The 12,724-nt window shown below is 47.1% G+C and overlaps 2 long non-coding RNA genes across 3 annotated transcripts; one reads left to right on the top strand and one right to left on the bottom strand.

The window, feature by feature from the left end:
* Positions 1–1,629: 1,629 nt before the first annotated feature.
* Positions 1,630–11,916, top strand: LOC129619500 (uncharacterized). Of its 2 annotated transcripts, XR_008697910.1 has the most exons (4): positions 1,630–2,855; positions 8,112–8,298; positions 9,140–9,487; positions 10,861–11,916. It is a non-coding gene; the product is annotated as an uncharacterized LOC129619500 (long non-coding RNA). The 2 variants fall into 2 exon arrangements; XR_008697909.1 differs by lacking the exon at positions 10,861–11,916 and having other exon boundaries at positions 9,140–10,575.
* Positions 9,762–10,921, bottom strand: LOC129619501 (uncharacterized). The gene is made up of 3 exons (XR_008697911.1): positions 10,785–10,921; positions 10,390–10,504; positions 9,762–9,886 (listed from the first exon to the last, which is right to left on the bottom strand). It is a non-coding gene; the product is annotated as an uncharacterized LOC129619501 (long non-coding RNA).
* Positions 11,917–12,724: the final 808 nt, after the last annotated feature.

Raw genomic sequence — 12,724 nt, 5'->3', positions numbered from 1 at the left:
GCAGCTGCATGTGGGGGGGTTGCTTTGATAAAGTTGCACGTGGAGAGAGTCCCCAGGCGGAGGGCAGACTCCAACCCCAAGGAGGGACAGGATCAGGAGAGCAGTGGTGGGGTGGACTCCAGGGTGGTGGGCGAGATGGTCAGGTGGTGGGGTTGACTACGGAGAGGCACGTGCAGGAAGCGAGCCAGCGGAGCAGAGGGAACTCAGAGCAAACCCCACCTGGATCAGAGCAGCCAGGTGAGGAACAGCTGCAGACGCAGGCAGGATCATGGTGTCTCACGCCAGACAGCAGTAGCCAGCAGGCACACTAGCTAACAAGGTGCCCCAAAGCCCAGGCAAACAGCAGGCTCGTCATTTTATCCAGAGCCGGGCAAGTGTGGACCATGATACATGCCCTTCAGGGACTCCACGAGCGGGCTGCACCCTACTCTATGACGGTGTTTTTCTTGGTCCTTGATCACCTCTAACACCCGCCCCATGACTCCATTCTACATAAAATAACTGGTGTGTATGCACTTAAGCACGAAACTCTTTTTATCCCTTAAATTGTCAGCCCTCTGTTGATCAATGGCAGCTATGAATGAGGTGAGGGGGAAAACCGATTCTCAGAAAACACACCCTTTTCTTCACACACTTATTCAGACTCTTTATGTTTTTACGTCAGTAAGTTGTTTTGATCTCAAGGTTTAATGATACACAAATAAACACAAATAAAAACCTTATATATTCCTTAATTTTTAATTTTGCTTTTAATTTTTTTTATGCCTTTGTGTCAATTATAGAGCATTCTGTGTCTTTCAATAGGACTAAGTTATTCTAACAAAACTGATACTGAGTAAATTCTCCTTCAACCCAAGCATCTTGTTAAAAAAAAAAAAAGTCTCTTGAAAATTTTTACAGGCCATACATTCTTTAAAAAAAAAAAAAATCAAGATCATGAAAGACAAAGAAAGACCAAGACAATGTACCGGATTACAGGAGGCTAAACAGAGCACTGATGAATTGAAGCTTTTGAATGGTGGCGTTGGAGAAGACTCTTGAGAGTCCCTTGGACTGCAAGGAGATCCAACCAGTCCATCCTAAAAGAGATCAGTCCTGAATATTCATTGGAAGGACTGATGCTGAAGTTGAAACTCCAATACTTTGGCCACCTGATGCGAAGAACTGACTCATTGGAAAAGACCCTGATGCTGGGAAAGATTGAGGTCAGGAGGAGAAAGGGGACGACAGAGGATAAGATGGTTGGATGGCATCACCGACTCAATGGGCATGAATTTGAGCAAACTCCCGGAGATAGTGCAGGAGCAGGAAGCCTGGAATGCTGTAGTTCGTGGGTTCACAAAGGGTCAGAGACAACTTAGCAGCTGAAAAACAGCAACGAGAGTACTATGTGTCTTTATCTACATTGAAATATTATGTTTATGCCTCTGTTGTATCACACACTGCCTTTTATTATGAGAAGTTCTGTAGGAAGCTGTCCATTCTCCTAGATTTTGAGTCCTTTGCAGAAGTGGATGGGGTGGAGGTGGAGTCGGGGGGAAGGTGTGCACCTTTTTTATCATCCAAAATACCTTTCGGATAGAGGCAGCCTGTACATGTTTGTACAACTCCTTGTCAAGTTCTCCCATCTCTCGTCCCCTCTAAACTTTAGCTTTTAAAACTATCTCCTTGGGGCTTTCCTGGTGGTCCAGTGGCTAAGACTCCACACTCCCGATGCGGGAAGCCTGGGTTCCATCCCTGGTCAGGGAACTAGATGCCACGTGCAGCAACGGAGAGTTCACGTGCCGCAACTAAAGATCCCTCGTGCCCCACAGCTAAAAACAAAAAAGGATCTCAGAGGCCTCAGCGAAGATCGAAGACCCTGCATGACTCAAGTAAGACCGGCACAGACAAATAAATAAACATTAAAAACAAATAAACTCTCCCCTCTTCTTGCCTCTCATTTCACCCAGATGAAGCAGAGCTGTGAGGGTCCTGATCAGAGTTCTAATTAGGCCAGGCTCTGCCTCAGCACAGCAACAGCTTCTCGAAAGGACTGTTGACATATTTGAAAATGGAGAGAGGTTTGCTGGGACCATCTAATTGGGCCACAAGCAGATCAGTGTCGCTCTTACTTCCAAGTGAGTGTCCGTAGGTTTAAAAAAAAATTTTTTTTTTTTTTTAACATCGGAAACACTTTGTATTGGGGTGTGGCTGATTAACAATGTTGTGGTAGCTTCAGGTGAGCAGCAAAGCGACTCAGCCACAGATATACATGTAAGTGTCTGCAGGTTTAAAAGTTATCCTAACAACATGTTTCTTCATGGTTTTGGCCTCTGGACCAGCAGTGGCCCACTGCGCTCCCACCCCCAGCCCCAGCCCTGGGGACCAGGGCCGCTCCCTCCGGTGACTGGGTCACGAGGTCACAGCTCTGCCTTGTCTCTGTTTGTCCGTCTCTCCTGCCGTCTTCCAACCCTCTCCATCTCTGTGCACCGTCTCATGATCCCCACTGACCGCTCTCTCCCTGCGCTACGTCTCTGCTTCTGCCCACGGACTCTCTCCATCTCGTGTTTATTTTTCCCAAGGAAAGACCTGCCTTTGGTTCAGACACCAGTCCCTGGTCTGGTGGATGGCATATTAATACAAAGCAGGTTTAGCAAACAGTTTTCACCTTTTTTAGATGCTCTGTTAATCACTGGTGATTAGAGACGGGCCGCCTTCTCTGCAACCTGACACCAGGTGGGCTGTTGTAACTAGAGAGGCTAGGCTCAGTTCTGCCTCACATGCCTTTATTAACAGACAGACCTCAAAGCAGACGCACAGCTGGATCTTGCGGTCCTAGTGGAATCCCTTCTACAAGTCCTCGGGTTCAAGTGGTAAGCCCAGCAGTACCCGTGTCAGGACCAGTCTTCTTGGGGCGGGGGTGGACAGCTATCGTCCTTAGACCTTGTTAGAGGTGGTAGTAGTGTTAGTCGCTCAGTCGTGTCCGACTCTTTGCGACCCCATGGACTGCAGCCCACCAGGCTCCTCTGTCGATGGAATTCTCCAGGCAAGAATTCTGAAGTGGGCAGTCATTCCCTTCGCCAGGGGATCTTCGTGACCCAGGGATCAAACCCAGATCTCCCGCATTGCAGGCAGATTCTTTACCATCTGAATCACCAGGGAAGCCCCACCCCTTGTTAGATGGAGAATTTCAGACCTAGAGATGGAGGCCAGGGTTTCAATGGGTGGATTTGGAGAGACACAAACACTCAGGCCATAACAAAGATTAATGATTCTGGTGTGAGAGTGGACAAGATGGAGGGCTGAGAAATGACCCACAGAGAAACAAATATTTGAAAGGAGCCCGGTTCTCACCTTAAGGGATGCTTTCTTCCCAACAACAAGGGAGTGGTCCAGGTGCCCTGGAGTGACCACTGCCCAGTCACACATCACCTGGGGCCTCTGTGCACTCCCATACGTCAGGACACATGTAAGCCAGACCCTGAGCAGAGCCTGGGTGTGTGTGCATCTTATGGTGATACTGGAGCCAGAGGGTGAATCCTGTCCACTGGCCACGGTGGAACAGAACAAATCCCACTGGGAATGTTTGTGAAGACCAGGCCAATGGTGGAACCACTTCTATTGTTTCAGTTGGTTATTTCTAACACCTGGAGTTCAGGGTGCGAAAATACAATGTGTTTTAGATAGGAAGAAAGGTAACTACTTAGAGTAAGAGAAGGCAGGTAGATTTCACTGGGACTTTTGTCCAGAAAACAGTCAATGGATGATGCGAGGAGCCTACGTTTGATTAGTTCAGTTCAAGCTCTGGACCAGGCAGTGTGACTCACACAGGAATATAAGGAGGATGGATTGGAAGGGGAAGGCTGGAGCCTACAGACAGATTATACCTGGGGTAAGAGCTCCAGGGTCTACCTTTACCAGGGCCTTTGAAACCGTTTTAATCATATTTTCGTTCAGCACCCAATTCACACATTTAAATATAATATTAAAAAACATCTCTCTCCTCATCAAACTCTAAGGCCCAGATGGTTTTATTGATATTAAATAAGTCTATTACACCTTCAATGAACCCTTAATTCTTACTTCATAATAAGTTATTTTCCCCCAAATATAAAAAGACAGAAAAATTGTGCTTTTCATTCTATAGCTGCTGCTGCTGCTAAGTCGCTTCAGTCGTGTCCAACTCTGTGCAACCCCAGAGACGGCAGCCCACCAGGCTCCCCCGTCCTGGGATTCTCCAGGCAAGAACACTGGAGTGGGTTGCCATTTCCTTCTGCAATGCATGAAAGTGAAAAGTGAAAGTGAAAAGTGAAAGTGAAGTCGCTCAGTCATGTCCGACTCCTACCGACCCCATGGACTGCAGCCTACCAGGCTCCTCCATCCATGGGATTTGCCAGGCAAGAGTGGGGTGCCATTGCCTTCTCCAATTCTATAGCTAGCTAGGGACAATTCAAGAGAAGCCAATTATAAGCATAGTTCCTTTTGAACACAGTTGTAAATATCTTAAATGAGATCTAGCTAAGAAAATCCAACAATATGTTTTTAAAAAGGAACAATAATTAAACGACTTTTTCATGAATGCAGGATGGCTCACCTTTGGGGAACGTGTCAGTGGAACTCATCACATTCGCTGTCAGCTAACATTCACGTGTAAAACACGTGGTTATCCAAGGCGATGCAGAAAATGCTCCTGATAAATCTGACACACATTTGTACTGAAAATTGTTAGCAAACTAGAAATAGAAACTCCTTCAGTTGTTAAAGTTATATACCTTGAAAGTCACAACATACTTTATCCTTCTGAAGGTCATTTTAATATTTCCTCTAAACTTGTGAGCAAGGCAAAGATGTCCATCACTACTCCTACTATTTAACATTTGTACTTAAGCTCCTGACCAATGCTCTAAGGGAAAAAAAAAAAAAAGAAATAAGGACTGGAAGGAACAGATAAAATTGTTATTTGAAGATGATATGATCATTTATCTCCCCCAAATCCAACTATTAGAACTAATGAAAGAATTCGCCAGCATTTTCAGATACAAGACTTGTGAGGGGACTTTGTTGGTGATTCAGTGGCTAAGAATCTGCCTGCCAATGCAGGGGATGCAGGCTCAGTCTCTGGTCTGGGAAGATCCCCCATGCTGTGAGGCAGCAAAGCTTGCTTGCCACAGCCACTGAAGTCCATGCTCTAGCCTGTGCTCCGCAGCAGGAGAAGCCACTGCAGTGAGGAGTCCACACACCTCAACTGCAGAAAGCCTGCAAGCAGCAAGGAGACCCAGAGCAGCCAAACACAAAATAAATAAAATTAAAAAATGTTAGAAGGACTTGTGAAATCTTACCACACCTCTACAATGACAATACTAGCTGGAAAATATAATAAAAATATTATTCCAAGAAGCAGTCAAAACTCCAGAGTACATAGGAATTAATCATTCATGCATAGAAACTTTATAGAAAACATTTTAAATTTAATGAATGACAATGGAGAAATGGGGAGACGATCCATTCTCTTGGACAAGACATATCGTAAAGATTGCTAGTTTTCTCCAAGCTGATGAATCACAAGCTGGAATCAAGATTTCCAGGAGAAACATCAGTAACCTCAGATATGTAGATGATACCACTCTAATGGCAGAAAGTGAAGAGGAACTAAAGAGTCTTCTTGATGAGGGTGAAAAAGGAGAGTGAAAAAGCTGGTTTAAAACTCAGCATTCAAAAAACTAAGGTCATGGCATCTGGTCCCATCACTCGATGGCAAACAGACGGGGCAAAAGTGGAAACAGTGGCATCTTTTATTTTCTGGGCTCCAAAATCACTGCAGGTGGTGACTGCAGCCATGAAATTAAAAGACACTTGCTCCTAGGAAGAAAAGTTATGACAAACCTAGACAGCATATTAAAAAACACAAGCATCATTTTGCTGACAATTTTCCATGTAGTCAAAGATATGGTTTTGCCAGCAGTCATGCACAGATGTGAGTTGGACCACAAAAGCACCGAAGAACTGATGCTTTTAAGCTGTGGTGCTGAAAAAGACTCTTGAGAGTCCCTTGGACTGCAAGGAGATCAAACCAGTCAGTCTTAAAGGAAATCAACCCTGTATATTCATTGCTGAAACTCCAATACTTTGGCCACCTGATGTGAAGAGCCGATTCATTGGAAAAGACCCTGATGCTGGGAAAGATTGAGGGCAGGAGGAGAGGGGGACAACAGAGGATGAGGTGGTTGGATGGCATCACCGACTTGATGGATGTGAGTTTGGGCAAACTGCAGGAGACAATGAAGGACAGGGAGGCCTGGCTGCTGCTGTCCGTGGGGTCACAGAGAGTCGGACTCTGCTTAGTGACTGGACAACAATACCCCACAGTATCCAGAATGATCTCCTTTATTTCAAGTCAACTGACTGTAAATGTTAAGCACATCAACTAAATACCTTCACAACGACACTGTGATCAGTGCTCGATCCAATAGTCGGGCAGTAAAGCCTAGCCAAGTTGACCTGTGAAACTAACCGTGACACTAAGTAGCCCACGTTTATGCTCTTGATTAGTCGTTCTGCCCCACTGACTGTGGGACTTACCAGCCAATATGGAGATGCCTCAGAAAGTTCCTATCAGTTCCCGCCAGACATCAAACACATGTCAAATTGCTGAGCAGGGAAGTGGTATGAGGAATGGAGATGAAAGGAATAAATTAACAAATTCATAAATAAGTAAATAAACGAAAGAAGAAAGGGCTTGGCATGAGTAGTGATGACACGGTGCCAAGAACTGAGGCATGTCACCTACCCTTTATGCTTGGTGCCACAGACAGAGATGTCAGCCTACCCTTTATGCTTGGTGCCACAAACAGAGATTGTTTTTTAATTGCCAGCCATGATTCCTAGATACTTAACTAAAAGAAATGCCAACCTACCTTTACACACAGAGACTTTACAGAAATGCTTATGAGGCCTTTACCTAAAATAGCCAAAACCTAGGAAAACATCCCAAACATTTATCAATAGGTAAAAGGATAAAAATTGTGGTTTCCATACAAGGGAAATCTACTCTACTGATACATGTAGTGACATGGACAAATCTCATAAAAAAACTTATCCTGATCAAAAACTAGCCATGAGACTAAAGTGGGCGAGTCCATTTAGATGCAGATCTGGAGAGGGCACTCTCACCCAGGATGGCCGAAAGCACAGCCATGGCCGTGGGTGACGACGCCACGCGGTGACGTCACTGCCGGCACACTTGGGAGACGAAGATGTTCATCGCAGTGGTGACTCCATGGGGGTATACACCAAAGTCCATCGAAGGCAGATTAGAAATAGTCCCCAGTCACCTGCCATAACCCAGCGGGCAGATCCTGGGACGGTGGGAAATGAGGAGGCGTGGAAAGAAATGCAGCCCGTCAGTCTCCCAGGCTGATCTCTGAATTAATAATATTTTAAACTGTTAATTGCATTGAATAATGCAGGTATGAGGTGGGAAAAACTCCTCGGCTCTCGGACGTCTCCAGTGGGGATACGTGTTTGCTTGTTGGAGGTGGATGTGCCAACGGGGCAGCATCTTCCAGAAAACTGATCACCAGAGGGTGTTTGTATCAGATGACATTGGCGATAAAAGAAAACTCTTTTATTTTTCATTTATTTATTTGGCTAGTTGTGGCATGTGGGATTTAGTTCCCTAGCTAGGGATGGAAGCATGCCCCCTGCATTGGAAGCCTGGAATCTTAACCACTGGACCACAGGGAAGTCCCAAAGTCTACTTTTTAATGCACTGAACTCTTGACGTATTTGAGGATGGCTGTGATTTTTTTTTAAGCCAAACATCACCCATGACTTACTTGAACCTTGCCCAATAAACAACAGTTTTGGTATTTCCTATGGCACAATGGTAAAGAATCTGCCTGCCAAGCAGGAGATGTGGGTTCAGTCACTGGGGTGGGAAGATCCCCTGGAGGAGGAAATAGCAACCCATCCAGTATTCTTGCCTGGAAAATTCCATGGACAGAAAAACATGGAGGACTACATGGGGTCCCACAGAGTCAGACGCGACCGAGCGACTAACACTTTCACTTTTCAAAGATAATTCTGGTAGAGATTTTTTTTTTCATTTCATCCATTTATTCATCAAACAGGCTACCCTCACCCCAGGACTCGGGCTGCTCACAGCGGGGTTTGTACAACTTTGCTGATGTCCCTTGAGAAGGAGCCCTGCAGACCCCACTGCAGCTCTGGGTGGAATACCACAGCAGAGTTAACATCGCCTCTCTTCTCAACAAGGCTTTTAATGTAGCCCAAGAGCGTAGCCGAAGTGGATTTCTGGTCAGTGGATCATGCCAAAGCTGCCCTTGGAGTCCTGGAGTTTCTAACTCCCCAAATCTCTTAATTATAAACTGCTGTTACGTTGTGCTGTCTTGGGGCAGAATTCAGATGCAAGACTCGATGCGATAGATATCACATTTCATTGTTTGGGATTTAGACCAATATGTCAGACTGCTAAGGTTTTTACTTTTTGTTTTACTTGGTTTTGAATTCAACCTTCACATTTACTATCCATGGGAGCATTCCATAAATGCTACACACAGATCGTTTTCTTCCAAGAATGGTTTCTAAGGCTGTAGATCGTATTAAAAGCTTTGTGGCATTCCACTAGAAACCTCTTTCCATATGGCTGTGGGCGCTCAGTCGTGTCTGACTCTTTGCAACCCCATGGACTGTAGCCCACCAGACTCCTCTGTCCGTGGGATTCTCCAGGCAAGAATACTACTGCCATTTCCTACTCCAGGGGATCTTTCTGACACAGGGATCAAACCCAAGTATCCTGCATCTTTGCATAGGCAGGCAGATTCTTTACCACCATGCCACCTGGAAGCCAGTTTCCATAAGGCACTTTACCATTAACCATGTACCAAACTTGCTATGGATCCACTAATTTTTACTGTTATTCAACCTATATAGAGGTGGTTTTCCTTAATAAATAAGGACAAGGCATTTAAAAATATCAAACGCACTGAGAGGGGAATTTCATGATTATTAATGTGATTTTTATTATACTTGAAAGTAGTTTTCTTTCTATAGGAGAGTATGTTTCTATAGGAGAGTATGATTTCACTAATCATAGTGAAAATTAATGAGAAAATGTGACTCTGTGTGTCTTTCACAGACAGACACTTTCTGGAAAAGTCATATGAAGATGGATGGTCAAGATGTGGACAAGCAGGGGCTGACGGGCACCGAAGAGTAGTTTCCACAGGAAGATTTCAATGAAAGTCAGACTCACGGAGCCCGAGAGTGAGCTCGAGGGACTAGAAACAGGAGGGACGTTCGGGCAGGTTTGAAATGAGTATAAAGGAAGCTGGTTTACTACTATGAACCTATTCATCCTGAGAAACACTGTTCAAATTAATGTTCTAGGTAGGAATGGAGAACCATGCGAGGAATGACGTTGGTACCTTATTTAAAGCAAGGAGGAAAGAGAAGGGCTGGTTAAAGTCAGACATGTGAAGATGGGGTGAGTGTCCTCAGAAGTTGAGGACAAAATGGGCTGAAACCTTGAGAGGTGAGACTGAGGATGGGCTTACAAATGCACGGCAATGACAAGGCTGCAGAGGAAACCAGAGCACGTGTGCTAAGTCCCTTTGGTCATGTCTGGCTCTTTGTGACCCCGTGGATTGTAGCCCTCCAGGCTCCTCGTCCATGGGGTTCTCCCGGTAAGAACACTGCAGTGGGTTGCCATTTCCTCCTCCAGGGCATCTTCCTGACCCAGGGATCGGACACGGGTCTCTCATGTCTCCTGCATTGGCAGGTGGGTTCTTTACCACTAGCATCTTCTGGAAAACCAGAGAAGATAGCAGGTGTACTTTCACTGGGTCAGGACGCAGCTGGAAACTTCCCAGGGTGAGTGAGAGGCCTGAGGAAAACGGAGGGGGAATTGCACGCTGTCGAGCTGTCACTGAAAACACGGGCGGGAGGTCCCCGGGGAGGAGGAGCCAGGCTCCTGCTGTGCGCAGGGGCCCTGAGCATCCAGGGCCTGGGCTCGCTGGCCAGCAGTGCGGCTTTCCGCGGGGCTCCATCACCCTCCTTGTTTCTGTTTCTGGTTTTGGATACTTGGGTCCTCAAGCCCTGTAGTTAAACTAAACAGCCAACATAGCAACAGAAATTTCAGATGAAAGCAAATGCTAGATAAATGAGCTTTTTAAAGAAACCGTTTCCTCTTCATGTTATGAACTGTGCTGCTTTGGGATGTCTTTCCCTCCTCAATGATAACAAAACTACCATAGGCTTTGCTGTGTGATTTCCCTACTTGGTTCATTTGGACACTACGGTGACAAAGAGGTGTTACTGTTTAATAAGCCTAACCAGGGACACTGTTGGTCTTCACACACAAAGTGAAAATAAGAGAAATTCTCAGACCTTAAAGCCAGTGAGTAGCACGGACACATCAGTCGTCATCATCTTCTGCTTCACACCGTTTCATAGCTCCTCTCTGCAAAACTCCTCATCCTACTTTCAGATAGAAAATGTAAAACTGTAAAAGAATGGATTCAGATATTAAAAAAAATTAACATCAATACCTTGAGAAACAAATAAGTAAAAGTGTCATGAAGTGTTAACCCTTCACACTCAGCGTTAGACCATCAATCATGTCCGACTCTTTGCAACCCTATGCACTGTAGCTCGCCAGGCTCCTCTGCTCATGGGATTCTGCAGGCAAGAATACCGGAGTGAGTCCCCATGCCCTCCTCCAGGGCATCTTCCCCACCCAGGGATTGAATCCAGGTTTCCTGCACTGCAGGCAGATTCTTTACCGTGTGAGCCATCAGGGAAACCCATTCACACTTAATTCCTACGTTCCTATGTTTTTTTTTACTGCCCTATTCACAGGTTAAGAATAAGACTGAAGATCAAAGAAAGGTCGTGAATTTCCAGGTTGAGAAGATGGTGGAAGATGCATCTGAGTACAGAGAAGCAAAAGTGAGCTCACAGGACTGGGCGCAAAGAGGAGCCTGTGGGAGGCGGGCTGAGTGTGGCTTCTCCAGGCTGAGCTCTGCCAATTGACGTCAGCTGCCGCGAGCCTCCCCCAGACACGCCGGGACCAGCTGGGCCGCCCACCTGTGCAGGCCGTGGGCTTGGCGTGAAGACAGTGGGGTACGGCCGTGCAGAGAGAACAGACTCTTAGAATCCCAGGCTGCTTTTAGCAGAAGCCCCGGAGAGAAAAATTCCTTGGAGAAAGGATATTCTCTCAAATGCCTTTTCAGTTACATCAATCAAACAGTTCTTAATTTCCAACCAGATTTGAACCGAGGAATACAATCTAGGAGTGAAAACCTTTTGAAAACAAATCGTTTTGTTAAGTTCACATTTTAGGGCTCAACCTCGAGACCTTCCATTATGGGCATGAGAATGCTTTAAAAACCTGGGTCATGTTTGGACAGATGACCAGTCAGGGCGTCCCCAGGTCAGCCGTTGATGGAGTGAAGCAAATTGCTGGGCACAAACATGGAGCAGGCACCCAGGGCACACCCAGGAGCAAAGCGGACAGACCTGCCCTCGTGGGGTGGGAAGTCTAGTGGAGGAGACAGAAACAACGGTAGCATCCATAAGTGAACCGCTTCCTATGCTCGGAGACAGAGACGCTGTGAAGAAGCGGAGCGGAGTCAGGGGTTTGGAAGAAGTGTGGGGGAGCCGTGATTCCTAACAGAAGGGCGGCGTATGGGCCTCGCTGGTGGATGGCCGGTTATCTGGTCAGCCCATTGAAGAGGGTGTCCAGGGATGGCGTGCCAGGTAAAGGCCCCGAGGTCGGACCGCGTGCCGTCACGTCGGGAGCTGTGTCCACAGCGGGGTCAGGGGCCCTAAGGGACTTGCGGTTGTCAGGTCTCAGCCTTGGACTCAGACTGGAGTGGAGAGAGCCACGGTGGTTCTGAGCAAAGGAGAGCAAGTGATATTACCTCCTTTACATCTTCAAAGCATCCCTTTGGTGGAAGTCTGGGCGCCTGCCAGGGCGGCAGCCGCGGAAGGGGAGGAGGTGTTCGGATTCTGGATGCTCTGCCTTTGGGAGCGGGAGCCAACCGGATAAGGTGGAGGGGCGCTGGTGGGAAGCGAGAGGAAAGGATGACTCAAGCGAACGCACGCCGTTTGGGCTGCAGCTCCTGGGGAGAAGGCGTTTCATCGGCGAGCTGGAATTGCAGGGTGATCTATCACCCACGATGCGTCAAGCGTGGTGCCAGGTGCCAGCTGAAGCAGGAGCTGGGTCAGTATTTTTCCATCCCAGGGAGGATGACCAGGGAGGCCGTTATGACTCCGTGATTTCCAGCTAGCATTTAAACATCCAGATCGAATGCTGTTGTACGTGCCCTGGGGCCCCACAGCACACCTGGGGTGCTGAGAACTTCAGCTGCGCTCGGCTCAGAGCCACCTCCCCCAGAGGATGATGCCTGTGACCTCAGGGACCACCGAGACCAAAGAGGAGCCTGTGGCCGGGGTCCAGCTGATGGGTGTGGAGTCTGAGCTCTTGACTTGAGTGGGTGAGCAGGAAGGCTCTGCTGAGGCCCCTGGGTAAGAAGATATCCATTTTCTCTTCTGGAAACCAGACAGATATCTTTGTCAAATGCAACTGAAGTCCAGTTGAGGGTATGCGGGCTCCCAGGAGGACGGAGGGAGTGTGGTTGGATCGGGGGGTGCCCAGGGTCCAGATCTCTGCTGCCGGGGTCTGGAGGTGCCTGCAGAGCCCTGAGGGGTCTGGAACCTC

Source organism: Bubalus kerabau, chromosome 9, assembly GCF_029407905.1.
Source record: "Bubalus kerabau isolate K-KA32 ecotype Philippines breed swamp buffalo chromosome 9, PCC_UOA_SB_1v2, whole genome shotgun sequence".
Taxonomy (NCBI): domain Eukaryota; kingdom Metazoa; phylum Chordata; class Mammalia; order Artiodactyla; family Bovidae; genus Bubalus; species Bubalus kerabau.
Note: the sequence above shows the minus strand (reverse complement) of the source record. Positions and strands in the feature narration are given on the sequence as shown.